Genomic DNA, 23,708 nt, shown 5'->3' on the forward strand with positions numbered 1-23,708 from the left:
CACTTAAGGCTCAACTTCTGATTCTAATTCTAGTTCTCCGCTAGTTCCACTATATCTGCAGTTTTGTTTGTTTTTTTGTAACATTTCATGAAATCTTTAATGCAACTGGGCAGAGGGGCACAAACAGAAGGGAGAGGCAATGGAGCTAGGCTTGGGGGCAAGAGACATGGCATGTGGCTGGGTGGGGCAAGGGCTCTACTGTTCCCTGCAGCAACCCTCCCCCAATCATCCCACTGATGGGGGAGGGAAGTGGGGAGGTGGAGCCATAAATATGTCCAGAATTTCAAAGAGGCAAGGGTAGAAGGGGTGACCGGAGCTCTCAGAGAGGTGGTAGGGGCAAGCCTGGGCCACCCTTATCAGGGGGCCCTGGTTCCTTGGGTGGCCGTGGGGGCCCTGGAGGGTCCCCTGGCTTGGGGTCGTGCTTGCAAAAGTAGCGGTAGCGCTGGACTTAGGCCCGCACTAGGTCGCTCACCTTCACTGGGCTGATCTCCCTGCTTTTGCTGTGGCAGATCTTGTGGACGGCCTCCCTCGGGATGTCCTTGTACTCCTCCTTGATGATGTCTTTTTTCTGGTAGTACAGCTTGATGGTCAGCTTCACCTCCTCCACTGCCGGCTCTTGTGTGTGCAGCTTCTTCAGATACTTGTCTGTGTCCCCACGTCCCTCGGAGCTGCTGCTGGCCTCTCTCTTGTCAGATGTTGCAGCCAGCTCAGTGGGGTGGGAGGAGAAGAGCCACAGCCCCCCCCAGAAGGAGGCTGCCAGGGAGAAGGTAGCTGGAGGGGCCGGAGGGCAGACCCAGAGAGGTGGGAACAGGAGCAGGAGTCACTCCCAAACTGGAGGGTGGCTTCCTGTGGCTGAGGATCTGGTTGGTGGCCTGTATTAACTCCTGGGCTTTTGCCTGGCCAAAATTTCTACTGAAATTTTGAATCCCTCGAAGTCATCCAGGGGGGGTTGAGATCAACTTGTTCCAAACTCCTGATGATGTTGATATTTTGACCTCCTCCCTCCCATGAATCGTGAATGTACTTAATGATATCTAGAATGGTGAATCTTTCAGAAGGTTTTCAATTTACTTTACCCAGATAAACCAGAATAAACCTGAAAGTCAAAATTACTCCTTGATCTAGGAGGTACAGAATTAATCTTATGCTAGAAGGTATGAAAACAACATTAATCTCCATGTAAATCGCCATCAGAGATCTTAGATGACTAGGTGCACTGCAAATGAATAGTTATATTCTAAAATGATTTTTTTTTTTTTTTTGCAGAAAGTCTTAACAATGAGCTGAAAATATTCAGTAAGCCATTCTGCAAACCGATATGCTCTCATGAAGGTTTTGTTCCATTTATATATACAGGAAGAGTAGATTTAGCGTAGTTCTGAAGGACACCAAAGATTTTTGAAATGGTACGTGAGCATTGGCTTCAGCGTAGTCTCCCGCTGCCTTAACCCCTAATAAGAGAGTCAGCCTGTTCTTTAAAGGTAGACACTGACTTGTCTTTAAGCATGAAAGTCCCAGAGAGTAATAGAAGGCATTCTTATTGACAGTAAGAAGATATCATTTAGTATAGCAATTTTCACTGATGATCTTAGCTAGATCATCTGGATATCTGTTGGAGCTTCTACACCAGTCCTTGCTGCTTTACCTTGCACTTATATGTTAGGTAGATAGCTTCTTTTCTTAATCCCATGAATCAACCTCTACCTTCAAACTTTTATTCTATAGATGTCCCACCTCTCTCAGCCTCCATAAAATTGAAAACGGTTAGCGTGTTTCACTTGTTTTAAGAGACTATTATGGTTGGTTTGATCTCTTCCAACCTCTTAAACATTCTCCATAGGAATAAGATTATTTTTCTTATCATTTCTATGTTCACTGGAATAGCACTTTTAATTTCTTTCAGAGAACTTTTCCTTTGCATTCATAACTTGGCTAATTATTTGGCATTAGAGACCTAACTTTTGTTCTATCTCAGCTTTCAACGTCTTCCTCACTAAGCTTAATCATTTCTAGCTTTTGATTTAAAGTGAGAAATGTGAGTCCTTCTTTTCACTTGAATATTTAGAGGCCATTGTAGGGTTATTAACTGGCCTAATTTCAATATTGTGTTTCAGGAAATAGGATACCTGGGGAAGGAGAAGCCTTGGAAGGGGAGAGAAGAAGGAAACAGCCAGTACCTGGAGCAGTCAGAATACGTATAGTGTTTATCCATTAGTTTTGTCGACTTATATGGGTATTAGTGAACCCCTAAAATAATTATAATGGTAAAAAAAGATCATTGGTTATAGATCATCATAACATATATTAATACTGAAAAGTTTAATTGTGAGTATTATTAAAATGTGATGCAGAGACAAAGTGAGCACATACTGTTGGACAAATGGTGCCAATAGACATGCTTGATGCATGGTTACCACAACCTTCAATTTATTAAAAAAAACTAACATCTATGAAATGTAATAAAGCACAATAAGATGAAGTATGCCTGCATTTGAACTCTGGAGCAAAGTAGGCAGAACAGACCAAAGCAGGTAAAGCCAAACTCTGGTATAAACAGAGTACAATCTTGAGAAGCTCTTCTATCTTCCTGCCTTCCGCCCCCCACCCCCCCCCCACACACACACAGCTCTTGTTTCTTTCAACTTGGAGTCGTATAAGCTCCATTTATTGAGAACCTGCCAACATCTGCAAATATTTTATATAACAGATATTGTGTTAAAAACAAGTAGTCATGCTTACTTTTCATTGTGTGGAATAAATAAGTTAAACAACCTTCTCTAAGGTTTAAGACCACTGTTAGGGGGCTCACTTTGATGGATGTGAAAGCCCAACTCCATAATTCTAACTCTGTTTAATACGTTTAATACTCTCTTCAACTATTTGGATTTTTCTCCTTCCAAAATTAGCACGACTGCTTTCTTAAAGCTCATAGTCTTTAAACACAAATTACAGGTGAAAACCTGAGTTCAAGTCCCAGCTCTGCTACTCAGTACTCATAAAATGGCAATAGTAGTATCCGTCTGAGAATTATTGTAAATGAGAGGAAACATGTGTACAAGACTCTTATTTAGTTTCTAGAACACTATAGCTGTTCAATGAGTAGTACTGGTTGTTATTTTTATTTAATGTCAAGGAACTTGGCCTCAATGCCTCTTGCTGAATTATGCCCTACATTTGTTTTTATAAAGTTAATCTCAAAATATTAATTAAGGGGATACAAGTGTTTTTATTATGTGAATATCTTGTATAATACTTAAGTTCTTTTGATGGATCTATCACCACAATAGTGTTTATTGTACCAAACAGGTAAGTTTTTAATCCCACGCCTATCTTCCTGCCTTCCCCCCTCCTTGGTTTCTTGTGTCCTTATAGTACTTTGTGCCTGTGTGTATCTATTCACTCTTTAACTACTTTACATTGCATCTTTAAGTTCCCTAATTGACTGCTTCAGTTCCTTCAGCTCTGCTATATCCTTTCTATAGTCTTCATATCGTTCATCTCTTATTTGATTCTGTTTTTGGATTTCCTTTGGTTATTTTCCACTTTATTAGCAGTTTCCTTCATTGTTTCCATCATTTACTTCATTGTTTTCATCATGTGTATTCTAAATTCTCTTTCTGTCATTCCTAATATTTCTTTATAGGTGAAATCCTCTGCAGTTGCTACCTCATAGTCCCTTGAAGGGGTTGCTCTGGACTGGTTCTTCATGTTGCCAGGAGTTTAAACTTTACAGGATAAAATTCAGTGAAAAAACAAATAATAGGGGTAGAAACACTAGCAAAAATGAAGTCTAATTATTGAAAAAGGCAACAATGGGAAATTGTATTTAAACTAGAAAAATGGAGAAAGAAAAGAAAAATGTATAGGGAAAAGGTTGAAATTAAAAAACAAAACAACAACAACAACAAAACAAAAACAAAAAGAAAAACCCCAAACAAAGCAGTGTGTGTGTGTGTATATATATATCTTGTTGAATATTGTCTGGGCAACATGTGATCTTCTGGGGTATGAGATGTTAATTGTTAATTATAATGCTGATATGCCTGGAGGCCTCTGCTGATTTCCACAGGGTGGAGACCCTAAATCTCTCTTTAGCCCTCTTAAAAGGCACTTTAAACTTCTAAACTTGGCTAAGCAGAAGCTTTCTCAGGAAAGTGCTTGTCCCTGGGATCACTGCTGAAGTGGCTATCCACTTACCCAGTGTGCCCAAATCAATCTCACTCTGCCCCTGAGGGTTAAGGCTGTAAGGCAGCTCAGTCCCCACCTTTAGGCTGCTCAGTCACTAGATTACTAGCTCCCTTCTGATCCTTGCTCTACAACCCTGAAGGCGGAGCTTGCCAGTGCATTTCTCTCACAATGGCTCCCTGCGGCCCACACCTGAACACTATTAGCTCCATCCAGCTCAGCAGCTCAGTCAGTCTGGGGCCCTAGACAACACCCAAAGTTCTCTTCACTCCTGCCCAAGCTCCCCCCAAGGCAGTTCAACTGAGTGCCAAGTCCAAAAACACCAAAACAGCTCACAGGTAAGGCCTTTCCAGTTTGCAGACTCACTGTTGCTGTACTTACAGCTGCAGGCAGGATTAGACCCATCAAACACACGCAACCACTTGCCAGTTTTCCACTGCTTTTGTCCTCCTCTTGGGGTCCAGAAGTCTCTCGCTGACTTCCTGTGTCCTCAAAGGGATGATTATAGACAGATCCCACCAGCCAGAGATGCCTGGAGTCTTGTCTCCCCAGCTTCACAGTGCCCAGTTGCAAGGAAGCTGTTACTTGGCCCGGTTTTTGTTGTTTATTTTTTTCTGAATTGCTTGAATTCTTTGTAGATTCCAGATATCAGTCCTTTGTCAAATGTATAGTTTGTAAATATTTTCTCCCATTCTGTAGGTTACCTAGTCACCCTTGATTATTCCCTTTGCCATGAAGAAACTTCTTAATTTAATCAAGCCCCATTTATTTTTGTTGTTGCTGTATTTCCCTTTGGGTCTTAGTTATACATAATTTACCTTAGAGTTTTTTTCTCATTTTCTTCTAGAATTTTTATGGTTTCATACTTTATATTTAATTCTTTAACCCATCCTGAATTAATTTATATATATGGGTAGAGACAGGGAGCCATATTTGGAATTCTTTGTTTGTCATTTCACTATTTTTATTTTGGTTGGGATACAGGGCTAGACAGCTGGTGGTTCTTTGGGGATATCATTTTACTCTGATTTTTCATACTTCTAGAGTTGTGATTTTTTTGTTTCTCACCCAGAGTGGCTATCACTTGTTATGCCTTTTCTTTTGTTTAGATGGGAGTTTTCCCCCACCTTCACTTTTAAGGTTGTTGAGTAGTAGCATATGTTGGGTAAAGACATTTGGCTTTGTGTGTCAGGTACTTTGGTGGGGGGATCTATGTTCTGGATGTGATACCTTGGTTTTAGATATCTGTAGTGTGGTGGTTATCTCAATTGCTATGTATTTGTATATTGTAGCAGAGGTACACTTTGTGTATAGGCAATTTCCCTGTCACTTGTTAACAAAGAAAAATAGGGGTCTTTGAAATTCTCTTTTCCCAGTCCTATCATCTACTGAACTGTGAATTTTATTGCACATCAAGTTTAATCTCTGAGATAGTAGATGGTGCTTGTGGGTAGGAGTTACCCAGGTTTTAATGATTCAGTCAGTAATGCTGTAATGGGTTTTACAAGTTGTTCTTCCTGCCAGTAGGTGTCACTTATAAGAAAAAGCCAGCTCCAGTTTTGTTTTTGGAGGGTACGTAAACAGTTCTACTTCATCAGGCATTGGGTAGGGCCCTGAAGCTCCCAAGTGACTCCTAATTCTCTATCATAGGATAGGTGGGTGGGGGAGTGAGGCTGGGCAGGGATGAGTCAGTGGGCCTGCCTTTAGGCTCCACAGAAGTGGCAGTGGGCATAAGAGCTATTTCAGCAGGGGTCAATGGTCAACTCACAGACCAAGACTCACAGACCAAAAGGCAAAGCCATCAGGGAGGGGTTGAAGGGGCCTGCCATGCCAGAAAATCTGCTGATAAGAAAGGAACCTTCTGGGATTCACAGATTGGCTGTCAGGAGTAGGTTTCACTATTTTCCCTCTTCCTCTGCTTCAACATCTCCTTTTAGCATCTGGCCACTGCCAGTAGCCCACACTAGCTAATCTCACCTGCAATAGTGGGCTGTGGGCTTCCTTATACAACATCCCACCTGGGCTTTTCTGTTGGGGGGGAGGGGTGTTTCAGGAGTACACTGTGGCTGTACACATACAGCCCTCTCAGTTCTATGTGTCCTTCTTTGCCTCTTGACATTGGTACACAAATCCCTTCTCTTTTCCTGAAAGTGACATGAATGAGTCCTGGTGGTATGTCATCTGGTCTACAGGCCTGTCCCCTGGTCCCCCAAGTTCAATTCCTACCATACCAGGGAGAAGCATGCTGTCTCCAAGTTGTCTGTGGTGTGCTCAAGCAGGTTTAATATCCCCCCCACCCTCCATTTCAGAGTATTCTGTGCTTTGCTAGGGCAACACTGGGGAAGAGAGGGAGTTCATAGTCCCAGCACCTCTGTCTGATTCAGGTCTTTAAAAGGAAAGACGTAAGCCTCACTATCTGTAGGATCCTCGATGTAGTAGGTGAACCAAAAGAGGAGAAGCAGCTGCTCCTGAGAGCACTAGTTCAATCATCCTTTGGGGCACCAGTACCATTCTGCTGCAGTGGATGGAGGAGGAGAAGTGAAGAAGAGTTGTCACTCTGCTCATATTTGTCCAACTTCCTGGACAAATATCCCCTGGGACCCACAGGTCCCATTTGAAATGTTTGTGTAGGGACCAATGAAATGAAAACTGAAGTGCCGAATTTCCCTGGGGATATTCGTCCCCATGGCAAAGGCACACCATGGATGGAGAAGCAGCATAGTGTCTGCCATCTCCGCTCAGGTCTTTGGTGATGGGGGCAACCATGCGGGGTAGGTGGGGCTTGCAGCTCTGTCTTCAAGAATTTCACATTTCACTGGTAGAGCATATGCTCTTCCAGATGTTTGAGAGAAGTGGAAAAAATCCCACCTATGCTTTCCATGGGATTCAAGTTTTTTGAAAATTGATCTGTACTAATATTTTGTTCTTGTTCTGCTTTGCAACTTCTTTCTGTGAAATTTCCAGTATTTTTTGTACTTTCCCTTAGAATTACACTTGAGCTATGTTTTATTTTCAACAAAACTTGTCCTTCTTTCTGAGGAAATGTGGTGACCCATGTCAGCCATCTTGCCCTATTGCTCCCAAATTTGTATAATCTCATTCTATTATCTCACCAGTAATAACCCAAGCTATTTTGCTTCCATCAGCCAGTCTACCCTACTTTTAAAAAAAACTTTTAACAAATGCTTATTAGGCACTGATATTTAAGATAGAAAACCAAATATCTTGAGGCTGAGATCAAAATTATTTCACTTGTTCTTTAGTACATTTAAGTTTGAACACTTTATTTCCCTTTTTTCCTAATCGTTGAGCTGAAATTGCACTGAAATCTCTAAAAGATCATCTTTCATTCAGCCACTTAAAAAGAAAATCCTGGATAAATGTCATTTATAACCATTAGGGCAGAATTTCTGTTTTAAAGCCAGATTAGTAATTCAACTCTTAAGATTACTACTACGTTGTATTTTTCTTATGGAATTAAAACTTTAAAGATAAAGGATATATGTGTATATATATATAATGTGTATATATACTATATAGGGTGAATACAGGGTGGCCATGATCTCTAATTGCATACAAACTTTATGGCCACCCTGTATATAGAAATATATATATGTATGTAGCTACCAAGGTGCATAGGTTAAATTTGATACATCACATTTTATTTTATCCTCTACAGATTTAGAATGGTTTTTACATTTATTAATGGTTGAAAAATTAAAGAATAATATTTCTTTACACATAAAATTACATGAAATTCAAATTTTAGTATCCAGAAAATATTTCATTAGAATATTGTTGTGCTTACTTACATGAACTGTTTATGGGTGCTTTCATGCTTTGACAAAATTGAGTGTGGTGTACAAAGTCTAATATACTCATTATCTGATGCTTTATAAACATTTCCACCAATATATGACATAATACAAAGTCTAGCTATAATTATTCATCCCTTGTTATGCCACACTTTGGTTCCCATAGCCTACTCCTCGTGTTTCTGCCTTTTCCATTCTACTCACTTACACTCATTTGCTTGTGCTTGCATTATTTCCTGCTCTCTTCTCTCAAAAACTTACTTCAATAAATTTCAACCACACTCCTTATCCCATGTTCCTTCTTCCCATAGACTACTCCATGATGGCTGTTATTTCTATCTTTTATGAGCACTGTTTTCAATTTGTACCTTCCTTTGTAGCAAAGGAAACAATCAACAAAAAACATAACTCACAGAATGGAGGAAAATATTTGCAAACTATCCATCTGGCAAGTGATTAATAACCAAAATATACAGGGAGTACAAAAAAGCTTAATAACAAAAATAATGATAGCAATCTAATTAAAAAATAAAAATAGGCAATAGGTCTACAAAAGAAAATACTTGGCATCACTAATCTGTAGGGAAATGCAAATTATAACTACAATGGGATATCATCTCACCCCAGTTAGTGGCTCATATCAAAAATACAGGCAGTAATGAATTCTGGCCTATTGAAGAAAGGGGTCCCCTCATATTTTTTTGGTGTGAATGCAAATTAGTACAGGCACTACAGAAAATGGTATGGAGCTTCCACAAAAGAAAACAAAACAACAAACAAGCAAAACAAAAAATAGAACTGCCAAGTGCTCCAGCAATTCCACTATGGCTGTATATCCAAAAGAAAGGAAATTAGTATGTCAAAGAGATATCTGCACTGCCATGTTCCTTGTAGCGCTATTCACAATAGTTAAAATGTGGAAATAACCTAAGTGTCCACCCCAAAATAAGTGGATAAAGAAAATATGGTATGTATATACACTATGAGGTCTTATTCAGCCATAAAAAACGAATGAAATCCTCTAAATTGAAACAACATGATTAGATCTAGAGATCATTACATCACATGAAATAAGCCAAGCATAAAAAGACAAATACCACATGTTCTTATGTGGCAGCTAAAAAACATTGAATCTCATGACAATAGAGAATAGATTAGGGTTTACCAGAGGCTGAAAAGGGTAAGGGGCAGGATGAAGAGATGTTCATTAATGAAAAGAAATATACAGTTTAACAGAAAAAAAGCCTAGTGTTTTCTAAATCTGTAGGTGACCATTGTATAGTATAATCTCCTGTAGTTTTAAAAATTAGCTAGAAGAGAATAATTTGTATGTTTCTAGTATAAAGAAAAGACAAATATTTAAGGTGATGGATACTGTAGCTATATTGATATAACCCTTACAAGTTAAATTATCATATATGCATCATGTGTACATACATCTTAATATATAAATATATAAAATTAAAAAGAATGAATGCTTTATAAAACTCTTTCAAAATGTCTTTTCTCAGTTAGCAACCTTTCTGTAGAAAAAAGCAACCCTTCTCATTTCTTAGTTTTCTACCTCATGGTGGAAAAGTACCCTGGCTTTCCAATGACATTTCTACACAATTGTACTTCCCTATATATCAGTAACATGGTTTTCATATAGATCATATATTTGACATACATTCTTGCTAACATATTCTCCATTCGTCTTCCTATCCATGCATACATTCCTTTCATGATCTCAAGTGTGTTCCATGGCAGGCATGAACGAGGATAAAGTATTATTTGTGACCCTGCGGAACTCCCATTCTGGTGTAAGATAAGACGTATAACCAATCAGAGCTGAAAAGAATATTACAAAAACTTGTTGAGGATTATGGGGAACAAAGAATGAAACTTCTGCTTGTCAGGGCCTAGAAACCTTCTTCAACAGCCTTTTCATTTTGATGTTTTATGAATGTCTACTCTTATTCAGTTTGAAGCATCCTCATGATCTGTTTGTTCCTTAAGCTCCTCTGCTTCAGTAGTTCTGACATCTACTTCGCTGTTACCCACACATGTGGCCACATGATTATTCAGGGATGCTGAGATGATTGCTGTGACAGTGTCTTTAGGTCTGGGTTTCCTGCTGGTACAGAAACTGCTGTTACCTCATATTTTGGCCTCCAGTTCTCCCACCTGAAACACCAACGCACACTGACTTGGTTACTTCTTTTAAATAGACAGCCCCTAGTTTGTTATATCAAGACAAAGCCTCTCTAGATCTTTCCTACACTGCAAGTCTGGGTTTCATGTGTACTCATATTGCCAACCCTGATCCTTTACTACCTAGCCAACGTTTGTGTCCTCTTCTGCCATTTCCTACGTTTGAGTGATTGCTGCAGACAATACTAAGAGTGCTCAATGGTTAAATGCTTTTGTGCTCTAACATTAGCTTGGGATTCAGTGCTACATAATATTCTTGAAAGTGGTTATGTAAAGTATTTAAACTTTCTTCCAGAAGCTCTCAAAACTTCTTCCTTTTCCTTCACTGACTATTACTAAGATAGTTTTGAATTCCAGATCCTTCACAATTCTAAAGACTGTCTCAAATTCACCCCTGCCCTCCACATACCATTCTGCAGTCCCGGTTACTGGAATACACACTTAGGTGTGGCCTCCTGTTTTTTGGCCAGATGGAAAGTCTAATTATCTCTATTATAAATAGAAGATAAGTTTTCACATTTCTTCTAGATTGGCTGAGGACATGAGTTTAATTCAAAGGCAATAGAAGATACTTGTAATGATATTTCAAGCTGCACCATGTCTGGGGACAGAATAGCCTGTCTCAGGCTATCCATTACCTCTACCCTTAATAACTAATGAGGCAGCCACCTCTTTGCCTTCAATATTCAAATTCAGTGGCAAATAGCGACATAGAAGGGGCCACATCTGTTTGCTACTGCATTTGAATGACATCTAAGGAGCACCACAAGAGTCAATTAAGAATGAAGTAGTTCTGTGTGTTAGTAATATATATTTTCCCTGCATCTACATAGGATAGTGATTTTCAACTGGCGTGCTGCAAAAATTTTTAAAGATCATTAATTTATTTTTAAAAGAAGTTTAAAGCACAGGAAGTATACTTTTTTTTTTTTTGATCAACATAATTTAAGTGTGCTGCAGAAGTTTAATTATAGGCTCGTGTATGTTGTGAGATTTTAAAAAAGGATGAAAAACACTGCCCTAGGATGTATTCAGTTCCTTATGCTTGACCACTTATCAAGTGTTAGAACTTGAGTCATGACATAGCTCATCTAGGTTTAGGATTCTATTGTGTACTGTATAAAAAAGGAATACAATTTCCCTTCCTAAGACTTTTCTCATATTTAAATAAGGCATTGCATACAAAGTATGCAGCAAATAGAACATAGTAAGTGCCCAGTAAATATTCATTTTAAAGCTATATACAGTGACATTGAATAGAAAGACAATTAAATACAGAAAAGAGCTTATTCTTTTGGTCATTGAGACATAAAGTAGTTGCCAGTATCAGGTGAAAGGGACATCACTCTTAGAAGAATGATAGAAATAAAAAGAAATTGACATAAACACACATGCACATACATATTCTACTATAGTTCATTTTACATAAAACACTGGAACTCTGTCAATGGCCTTGTCTGACACTGTACTTACTATTCCAGAGCCAAATTTCAAACTGAATATCGGCTACTTCTACCTTAGTATATCAAAGTAGATGCATTTAAAACCATACATAGCTGAAGCAGGTGGATTGCTTGAGTTCGAGAGCAGCCTGAGCTAGAGTGAGACCCCACTCTCTAAAAATAGCTGGGTGCTATGGTAGGCACCCATAGTCCCAGCTATTTGGGAGGCTGAAGCAGTAGGATCACTAGAGCCCAAGAGTTTGAGGTTTCTGTGAGGTAAAGATGCCATGGTAATCTATTGAGGATGACCAAGTAAGGGGGGGAAAATAAACCATACACAGTCTCAGAAAAACAAACAAACGAATAAACAAACAAACAAAAAACATCTACTTAGTTGCTTATTTCCCCATTTAATTTCTCCCTACAGTTTTTTATTGTTCCAAGAGGAAACTAAAATTCTTCTAACACAAGTCAAACTAAGAACTATGTTCTCTTCCCAACCCCTTCCCTCCCCTCCAAAGGTCCGTTTTTTTTCTACTTTATGATAAGGACTTTATTCCTCTCCAATCCTTTTTATTATTTTTATTGTTATTATCTCTTACTAAATATTTCTGCCTATAGTCTCTGCCCTAGACAGAGTATCCTTATGACTGTTGTAGATTGATATTCTGAAAAACATATTGCAGGAAGGCCAAAGAGACAGATGCCTTAACAATTTTTGGGGGGTAGAAGAAAAGCAATGGCTTCCATGGGCATGTTTCTTACATCCTTTAATCACAAAAGACTAAGTAGGAGTCTTGCTTTATATCAGATCATATTTACTTTTGAAAACCCTGTGCCACCAGACATCTGGCCTGTTCAATATAAAAGTTTAAATATTTGTTCAGTAGGCATTGAACTAGACCCTTGATCCACGTCCTCACTCAAGTCCCTGCTCCAATGTTATTACCAAATATTTTCCCTTGTTTTTATTTATTTTAGCAACCAACATCTAACAAAGTGCATGACTAGAGGAAAATGCAAAAGAAGGGAAAATGGACCTTACAGTTAAGGCACTTCAGCATTCTCTTCTTCCAAAATCTCAAATGATGACATTTGCATTTATGCAATTTGTTATTCTCCATGGTATTCAGAATGTCAAAAAATTGCAGTTATGGAAAATAGTCAAGCTTATGAGGATAACAATAAAAATGGGCAGGTTTCTCACAGAATTCACTCTGTAAAGGCTGAAAGAATTTCAGAAAGAAAACATTGGGTTTATGTCATATCAATGACTAATATAACTAGACAGTAAGTGTATTTTTTCCTTTGTTACAGGCACAGAAATTTTATGATCATCAGTGAAAGACAGGTGGGTAAAAGGCTGATTAGGAGAGCCTACTGTAGGTTTTGTTGTTGTTATTATTATGATGCAGGTATACAAACTTCTTAAACACTTATTTGCTATTTTCTCCGTTCTAACAACCTTAGTTCAAGCCACTTTCATCCTAAAGTTTAAGACCTAAATGATTGTATAAAATCAGTATCCTAAATGCTTCTTTACCTATGCAACTCACTATAAATTTTTCCATCAGGCCTTCTGTGTTTTCCGCAGAGGTCCCCTTGAATGGAATCTTTCACAGACATACTTTTCCCTACTTCAAAAAACATGCAAATAATTTTTAATGAGCAAAAAAGCCCGTAAACAATGATCTCAAAGTACATGCTAATTGTTGAATGCTTTTGAACAAACAATTTTGTCTTCCAAACAAAGGCAAGTAAAAAATATATCCCACAGTTAGAATAGGAAAGGATATATCGAGGTGGTGAGAACAAGAAGCTAAGAGATCATTTTATTTATATGGTTGTTTGTCTCTTAACTAATTTCTCTATGTTGGGGGTCCTTAAGACTACCTCCATGTTTGGATGTCCACTAAAAGGACTCACAGAACTTAGTGTGTAGTTATCTTACAGCTTAGATTTATTACAGTGAGGTAAGCATAGATAGCCAGATAATAATGGAAAAGATATAAATAGAGTCTGGAGAAAACTTGGTGTTGGGCTCCTTATGTTGTCTCCATCCTGTGAGGATTTATATGAAGGCATTTCCTCCCAGAAATATGCAGCAATTTGGATGTAATGTTTCTACACAGGGAAACCTATTACAGACTCAGTGTCCAACGTCTTACGGCTTGGTCAGGTAGGCACCTTCTGACTGACATGCGCCTAAATTTTAGACCCACAGAATAAAAACAAGTATTCAGCAGTATTATGTCATTTGCACAAAGAATCTAAGCATAGTGAACCATCTTTATCAATCACTGTTGACTGTGTGTGCCAGAAGTGTTCCCTGAGGTTGATCAAAGGACAATGTTACAGCAGGTATTTGTCAATAGAGCAGTCTCACTCTTGCTATGTGGACTGTTTTCTGTACATCCTCACCATTGTACATTTGGATAGGATATATAGGAGACTTGGAACCTGAATGCATCACAATTTGAGACCTAACCTTCAGAGAAGCTGCCGTCCTTACCTAAGATAGCACAGAAGAGATGGTATCTGAAAGAAATTAGATGGATGAATATAAGGTGGTATACCAAGTTCCCAATATAGATGCTGTTGCAAGTCACTTAGTGACAAGAATGCATTCTGAGAAATGTGCCAGGTCATTTCATAATTATGAGGACAACAGAGTATACCTACACAAACCTAGATGATATAGCCTACTACACACCTAGGCTACATGCTATATGGCCTTTTGGTCCTAAGCTACAAAGTGGTATAGCATGTTGTTGTACTAAATACTACAGGTAATTGTAACATAATGGTAGGTATTCAGGTGTCTAAAGATATCTAAATGCAGAAAGGATACGTAAAAATATATCAATCTTATGGGATTAACATTGTAAATATAGTAGATCATCAGATGAGCTGTCATAATTCAGCATACAAAGTATAAGTGAAAGTCTCATGAACTTGTTAAAGATATGTGACGATTCTGATTTAAACAGACCATCATAATGACAATAGTCCAAAGATGCTACCATGTATAGAAGTATTTAAGACCATAGTGGGGACCATGGATTTCAGTGGCTGTTTTTAAACCCCATTTTAAAAGTTCAGGAAGATCAATCATGTCTAGATGTGTGTCTGAGGACAACTATTCAATATTTCATCCCAGAGAATAATAATTGTATCTAATAGTGCAGTGACAGAGTGACCCTCGTTGTGTACTTAGACTATCTTGAGAGTTAGAAAGGGTATAATATGCAGAACAGCAAATGATTGAGTATTTGAAAACTTACTAGATCACACACTGCTCTCTATTTATCTGAGATCTGATGTGTCTGGGCAGAAAATTGAGTCTGGTAAGAAGACGCTTTAGATGAAAAGACCTAATTGCAATGCTATTAGAGATGGGAAACTCATTAAATGGAGTTGTGTGGGTTTTATTACATAAGAATTCCATACTATCTTTGCATGATTTTTGTACTATAATTATATATTCAAACTCTCAATTTGTATGATAGAAAATAATTTTGATAGTAGCTCATTCTATAAAAATATAAAAATAGGGTGATATAATAGTGACTTTGTGGGGAAATTTCCATGCATATTGGTTAATTAGAAAGGTCCTCACTAATGAAAGATGATTCCTTTGAGACTTGAAGACTAAAGATGGCCTCATAATAAAGTTCTCCAAATTGTTTTAGACCTATGAAATAGTGTAAAATATTCAAGTATGGGCCAAGATTCACAAGCATGATGAACTAAAATAAGTGAAGTTGTGGAGTCGAGGTGATATATCTTGGTGGCAGTGGTGGGATCAGAATGAATGTGACAAACTGAATGTGGGGGATGGAATGAGAAAAGAGGGATCCCATGGTATTTTCCCAATCTCTATTCTCTTTTACATGTTCCAGGTCATTTAAGGTCATTTAAGAGGAAGATCAAATAATTAAACTTACCCTTTTTGCTGGTACATGAGAAATGCAACCATGAAAAATGGTAGTGATATTACTTTTAATAAAAGAAAGATTTGCAAACCAATGCTTTAATTCAGTTCTTTTATTTCTTGTGGTCAGAATTTTTATTACTATAAAAATGCTTTTAAGCTTTCAGGTGAAAAATGGAACAGAATATCTAATGTTTTTTAAGTTCCCTATCTACTCAAGTTTGTCATGACTAAGGCAGATAAACCAACTGCCTTAGTAAGAATAGGCAAGAGTGCATAAACTCAGGGTGGATAAAACTGCTTTAGCATGAATAAGCAGAAGTGTATAAATTCTACAAAGGTCTGAGTCATAAAACTCTTTATAATGTTTATAATAATGAAGGTGTAATGAACAGATACCTGGATGAAACACGCTTCCTACTTTTTTTTTTTGGTAGAGACAGAGTCTCACTTTACTGCCCTCGGTAGAGTGCCATGACGTCACACGGCTCACAGCCTAACTCTTGGGCTTAGATTCTCTTGCCTCAGCCTCCCAAGCAGCTGGGACTACAGGTGCCCACCACAACGCCCGGCTATTTTTTTGTTGCAGTTTGGCCAGGGCTGGGTTTGAACCCGCCACCCTCGGCATATGGGGCTGGCGCCCAACTCACTGAGCCACAGGCACACTTCCTACTTTAATGAGAACATCCTCTTATTTGACATGAGCTATGTAGTGGGCAGTGGTATGCAATAAAATCAAAAACAGACTTCATCTTATTAAAATCATGACACATTTTTCACTTATGAGTCTTTTATCTTGGAATATCTAGGTTCATTTCCTGTCATCAATCTGTTTCAACTCAGTTTGTATATTGCTCAGATGATTTCCCCAATGTTTTCAATAAGATACGAAAACACCCTAACCCTAATCTTTAATTCCACTATTAACTAAAAGTAGAGAATGTCTTATAAACAACATGTAATAATATAAAGGTTTCCTTTTTAAGAACAATAGTCAAAATATGAAAATCCAGACAAGTGAAACTGCTAATCTGTGCTTGAAATCTTAATAAAAAAAAAAAAAACAGAACCTACATTCTTACTTTTTCCCAAAAAATTGATTATAGACTCTTTAAAATTTACATAAGTAGCTACTTCCACTTAATGGGAATCTAAGTCATATTTATTCATTCTGTAGTCTGTGAGAGGTATTGTACTGGCTGTCACAAATTTTAAAAAGAGAAAAGAATTTCTATCCAGGAACTTTGGAATAAGAGGAAAGGACTCAGCATTATATTGATTAATGTTTTAATGCACAACCAGTCCACCCATGGGAAATTTTTGCCATTGCCTTTCCTATTTGGGGAAGTTTGGGGAGGGTTGAATACCTATTGCAATTTTTTTCAGCAAGGGTCACATAGCACTCTATCTGGAAGATAGTCCCTTTACTCAGAATATTTCCATCATGACATGGGATGAAGATGCTCACAGGCAACAGGCATGTGTGGAGCAGGAGCTGAGATGAAATTTGCACATCTGATAAATTTTGCCAGTAGAAATCTGGGACACTGTACATGTCAAAAGTGGAGAAGGGACCCAATCATACACACAGATCACTCAGGAGAAAATACAAAAGAAATATCACAATATGACCTTTATATTCTCTCTAAAAATGCTTTATATTTCTTTGATACATGAGATTTATCAATATTAGCATATATTTACCGACTAAGTGCTGAGTACTGTGCTAAGTGAGTTACCTTGTCAATATTCTTCCTTCTACTCTTCTTGGAAATTCCAAAGTACCTATATTTTAGGAAAGGGAGATTAAAAAACAAACAGGGATGGGTGCGATAGCTCACGCCTGTAATCCCAGCCCTCTGGGAGGCTGACACATGTGGATTGTCTGAGCTCATAGGTTTGAGACCAGCTTGAGCAAGAGTGAGACCCTGTCTCTAAAAAAAAAACAAAATAGCCAGGAGTTGTGGCAGGCACCTGTAGTCCCAGCTACTTGGGAGGTTGAGGCAAGAGAATTAATTTAGCCCATGAGTTTGAGGTTGCTGTGAGCTGTGACGCTACAGTACTCTACCAATGGGGACAAAGTATGACTCTGTCTTAAAACAAACAAAAAAAACGAACCCAACAAAATTAAAAATATCCTATACAGGGGAAGGAGAGGAGAAAAGGGAGATAACAGTGAATGTGATAACTCCTGAAAAATCCGTTAGTAGACCCACTGGCCTGGCAGGGATTCTCTTGTTACCGTATTTTTAACATGAAGACAGTTGCTACAGAGGTTGTGACCAGCTAACGCATGTCCCATTTGAACCCTGATCTTGTCATAGAAATCGTATCAAATTTTTCCAGCAACTTTCCCATTAATTTGCCATTCACTGACTGAAGAGCTCTAAAGATACTTGAGAAGAACTTAACTTGATGCCCCTGCTGCCAGTTTCAAATATCCCTGTCTCTCTTCAGACCTCAGCTTCTTTCTCAGCATTCGCTCTCCCTAAACTTTGGAAGAAAATTGTATTGTCCAGGGAATGTCCGCAGACTGAGAACTGGTTCTGGAAACACATGTGCCAAGGGTTGTGGGGGCAGGGAGGAAAGAAGAAACAGTGGTTTCTATCTGGCCTCCAAACCAGTGGCCTGAGGTTATATATCATTGTTATTTCTTGTTTTGTTTTAAACCATATCAAATAACTACAACACCTGCATGGATCAATTTAAAGACAGCCCAGATATTGAGCTATCTCAATAGATAGAAATAAATTGCACCTGTGGGGCAATAGGCACTTTTTAACCGGTCTGGATATAAAACCTTTTGACTCAGTAATTTTGAAAATTTAACCTAATTTTAAAAATTATTCATGTGAATGCCAACTTATGCAGAAGCATTTTTCTCATAGGGAGAAAATCTGAAGCATCTTTTAAGAGGAAAATACTTATATAGTTTAAATCGTTACTATTTTAAAGTATATATTTTTAAAGTTAACAACTTGAAGGAATGATTGTTAAGAGAAAATACGATATAATAGAGATAAACAATGAAAAATCATGCATAAGAAATGATACCCATCTCCAGCTGGTGGTATTATTCAATACACTCCCAGTTTTCACTACTTTAATATTTAGAAAAGATAGCATGATGGTCACTTTTAAAGATTTCTTGATGTGTCATTCATGTGGGTTCTAGTGAAATGAGATATTCTTTTTACTTTATGAGTCACCTGAGAAATTTTAAAGGATGTCATAGAGATCTCCAACAGTTTTATAAAAGGCTTTAAAAAGTCGTGGTGCAATGTGCCTTTTTTTTTTTTTAACCAATTTAAGATTTTTTCCAGGCTAGTTTACAGTCCTGTGTCTTAACCTAACCCACTGTTAAGGGGTATGCTGTACTTTTTGACAGACAAATACTCACCCCCACTACACATCTGTTTCCTATAGTGAAAATCTTTCTTGGGCACCTATCAGGGGTCCTCAAATGTTTTCAACAGGGGGCCAGTTCACTGTCCCTCAGACCATTGGAGGGCCGGACTATAGTTTAAAAAAAAAAAAAAAAAAAAACTTGGGCTGCTGCTTCTTTGAGAGTTTGGGAGCATCCGAAAACTTTGTCTTCAATGTCAGAAATCCTTTCTTCTGCTTGCTCCATTCTGTTGCTGAGGGATTCTATTGTGTTTCTCAGATCTTTGAGGGCTGCAACTTCTTGTCTCAATGTGTCAATATCTTTGGTCATTTGGTCTTTGAATTCATTGAATTCTTGAGATATCTTTTGGGTCACTGCTTGGAACTCTAATTTGATTTTGTTTGCTATCCAGATTCTGAATTCGATTTCTGACATCTCAGCAATTTGTTTGTGCATGGGATTTTGTGCTGTGTCTGCCCCATTGATCCTTGGGGGAGTTGATCTACTCTGATTATTCATATTGCCAAAGTTTTTCTGTTGATTTCACCTCATGATTGTTTTTCACTGTTGCCTCTGGCTGTCCTCAGAGTTGGGGAGGTGTCTCTCCAAGATTAGATGGTACATGTATACCATGGAATATTATGCAGTCTTAAAGAAAGATGGAGACTTTACCTCTTTCGTGTTTACATGGATGGAGCTGGAACATATTCTTCTTAGCAAAGTATCTCAGGAATGGAAGAAAAAGTATCCAATGTACTCAGCCCTACTATGAAGCTAAATTATAGCTTTCACATGAAGGCTATAACCCAACTACAGCACAAGACTATGGGGAAAGGGCCAAGGAAGGGGAAGGGAGGGGGGAGGTTAGTAATGGGTGGGCAAAAAATAAATAAATAAATAAAATAATAAATAAAAATAAAAAAAGTAAAATTAAAAAAAACTATGAACAAATTCCTATGCACACTGAACATATCTTATTTTGAAGTAAAAAAACAAAACGGGAACAAATACAATCACACCGCCTCATGTGGCCCACGGACCGTAGTCTGAGGACCCTTGTTTCTAATCTGTCTGAATTATCTTGTATAATCTCTTAGCAAGTAACGTTTTTGCTTGCTTTCACTTTAATTTCTTTTTGTGCCCTTTCATTGTCCTCTGGTAAAGATAACAGACAAGGCCAGCTCCCATATAGCTACTTAATTCATTGGAGCCTTGTTGACTCTGTTTCCTTCATCAGTGGTTTATATTGCCTCAGGAGGATAGAACTGCTTAGGCTGCAATGGGCCTGACTGATACTTCCTACTGAAGATACACTCATGTAAAATAGTTATTTTCCTGAAATGGTTTCTTTGAGTTTAATCACTGTGGAATGCTCTTATCTTGAAACTGAATTCCCATATTTTCCTGAATTGGACTCTGAGTCGGAAATACAGCTGGTAAAACAACTTGAGTTTAGCTGCAACCAAGCAGGGGTTTTTTTGGTCTTTCTGTAGACAGAGTCTCACTTTATGGCCCTCGGTAGAGTGCGGTGGTGTCACGCAGCTCACAGCAACCTCCAACTCCTGGGCTTAGGTGATTCTCTTGTCTCAGCCTCCGGAGTAGCTGGGTATACAGGTGCCCATTGCAATATCCGGCTATTTTTTTGTTGCAGTTTGGCCAGGCCCAGGTTCGAACCGTACACCCTTGGTATATGGGGCCGGCGCCCTACCCATGAGCTACAGGCACTGCACTGGTTTTTTTTGTTTGTTTGTTTGTTTTTCTCCCAAACTCCCCCATTCCTAGATGAAGAGGAAATCTCTTCATTTTTCTATTATATTATATAATAGATTCAAAATTTATGATCCGCAGGATAGAGGAAACTCATTAAACTGCTTTAAAAACAAACTATAATTAAACTTTTTAAAATGCTAATTGTAAGGCTCACTGAATACATGGTCTTAAGCTCATCGATACAGCCTTCCATTTCTTCCTATGAAATCAGTGATCTGTACCTCACATCACTTCTGTGAAATTAAATAAACTAATTTAGGCCATATTACTGAAAACTATTCTAAATAAGTGTTATTTCCTAGCAAATGTTGGCTACTATTACATATGACATTAGAGAAAAATTCTGTGGTATAAGAATTTTCAAAATTTTATTCATATCAAAATGTTAAGGAGGGTACAAATGTTTTTTGTTATCGTATAGCTTTTATAATGCTTTAGTCAGGGCAATAAGTGTTCCCATCATCCGAATGGTATTCATTGTACCTCTTAGGTAGCATTTTACCCCTCTCTTTCCCCTTTTTGATTTCCAACAATTTTTATTTCTGTGCTCACGTGTGCCCGTCAAGTAGTTCAAAATTATTAGAGAATGGTGGGGTATTTTTTTTTCCATTCTTGAGATATTTTTCTTCAGATAATAGTCTCTAGTTCTATCCAAGTTGGTGCAAAAGACACTGTCATATTTTGCTGTCTATAATGCACATTTTTCTCCCCAAAATTTTGAGGGAAAAATAAGGATGCATATTAATAATGGATAGTATACCTTGAGAGTTGGGGAGCCTAGTGGATCTCCCAGGGATGCTGTGCTATCCAGCCTGGGCCTCCCAGGTGAACAGGTTTCCAGTGTGGCGGGGTCTGGGATCTGATGAGAGAGGGACAGAGTAGCCTTTGCTGAGGAATGCGATCAGGGGAGAAGATAGTGGCAGGGCTGGTAAGGGCTGCTACAGTTGTGTGGGCCAAGGACTGAGGCCTGGCTGTGTGGAGGGGACCAGCAGCCCCATGCAGGCCTCAGGGACCCAACTAGCTGTCTGCACACCTAGTGGGCTCAGAAACTCTTGCCCCACTGGTAATGTACATAGCCATCTTCACCAAGGCCCCTGAAGTGGCGGAAAGGGAAGGGGCAACCTTTGTAGATCAGTGGGTACAAGAAGGCGGTACAATCTGTACAATTATCAAGGGAGTATTAGTCCTCCCCAGATGTGTCATTCCCAGCCGAGGGCTGGCCACTTTCTCAAGGGGGATTTTCCTGAAAGTTTGGGTCAAAATCACTGGTGCCTGTTATACATACGAACACATTATACATGGCAAAATACAGGAATTCAGTTCTTTTTATGGCTTAGTAGTACTCCATGGTACACACAGACACAGATATATATATCACATTTTGTTAATTCACTCGTAATTTCATGGGCACTTGAGTTGATTCCACATCTTTGCAATTGTGAATTATATTGCAATAAACTTTCAAATGTAGGTATCTTTTTGATAAATTGACTTTTTTCCTTAGGGCATATACCCAGTAGTGGAATTGCTGGATCAAATGGTAGGTGTACTTTTAGTTTTTTGAGAAATCTCCACAGTATTTTCCATAGAGGGTGTACTAATTTGCAATCCCAGCAACAGTGTATAAGCATTCCTTTCTGCATTCAGGCCAGTATCTAACAGGGGTAATATGATATCTCATTGTGGTTTTAATTTGCATTTATCTGATGATTAGTGACACTGAACATTTTTTTCCTATGTTTATTGACCATTTATTTTCTTTTGAAAAGCTTCTATTCACATCTTTTGCTCACTTTTTAATGGAGTTGTTTATTTTTTCCTTTCTGATTTAAGTTCTTTATGGATTCTGGATATTAGCCTTGCAGTGAATGTACAGTCTGCAAATACAATAGAGAACCTCAGAAAATTAACCACCCAGGGAACTGTAACAAAGTGGTCAACCTATGGAGGTGGTCACTGTAGGGAAGTAGGCCTACTGTATTGACACAAACATGTGGTACATGTCCAATCTGTGAAAATTAGGTCAACTTTGAACGTAGTCAAACTTTGGAGGTTCTACTGTATTTTTTACCAATCTGTAGGTTATCCATTGGTTCTGTTGATTATTCCTTTTGCTGTGCAAAAGCCTTTTAATTTAATCAAATCAATTTATTTTGTATTGTTCCTATAATTGCTTCTGGGGTCTTACTCATAAATTCTTTATGTAATAGCCAGACACAGTGGCTCACACTTGTGATCCAGCACTCTAGGAGGCCAAGAATAGTAAATTGCTTGAGCTTGGGAAAAACAAAACAAAACAAAAAAAAAATTTATCTAGGCCAATGGCTAGAAGAGGTTTTCCTATATTTTCTTCTGGAATTTTTATAGTTTTATGCCTTATATTTAAGTCTTTTATACCTCTTGCATTGATTATTGTGAGTGGTGAGATAGGGGTCCTGTTTCATTCTTCTGCATGTGGCTACACAATTTTCCCAGCACCATTTGTTAAATAGAATTTCTTTTCCCCAGGGTATGGTGTTGTCTGCTTTGACAAATATTAGTTGGTTGTTGGTAGAGGGTTTTACCCCGTTTCTCCGAAAATAAGACCTACTCACAGGAAAGATAAGACGTCCCCTGAAAATAAGACCTAGCGTATCTTTGGGAGCACACCTTAATATAAGACAGTGTCTTATATTTGGGGAAACAGGGTATATCAGGGTTCTCTGTTCCATCTGTCTCTGTATCTATTTGTGTACCAATACCATGCTGTTTTGGTTACTATGCTGTTTTGGTTACTATAGTTTTGTAGTATACTTTGAAGACCAGTATCTGATGCCTTCAGATTTATTCTTTTTGCTTTAGCTATTTTGGTTCTTTTTTAGTTCTAAACAAAGCTTAAAAATATTTTTTTATATCTGTAAAATATGACATTGATATTTTGGTGGGGATTGCATAGAATCTGTAAATCACTTTCAGTAGTATGGACATTTTAACAATGTTGATTC

The 23,708-nt window shown here is 38.2% G+C and overlaps 1 pseudogene; it reads right to left on the minus strand.

The window, feature by feature from the left end:
• Positions 1-319: 319 nt before the first annotated feature.
• On the minus strand, positions 320-6,951 carry LOC128584337 (splicing factor, arginine/serine-rich 19-like; annotated as a pseudogene).
• Between the last annotated feature and the right edge of the window lie 16,757 nt (positions 6,952-23,708).

This window comes from Nycticebus coucang, chromosome 4 (genome assembly GCF_027406575.1).
Source record: "Nycticebus coucang isolate mNycCou1 chromosome 4, mNycCou1.pri, whole genome shotgun sequence".
Lineage (NCBI taxonomy): Eukaryota > Metazoa > Chordata > Mammalia > Primates > Lorisidae > Nycticebus > Nycticebus coucang.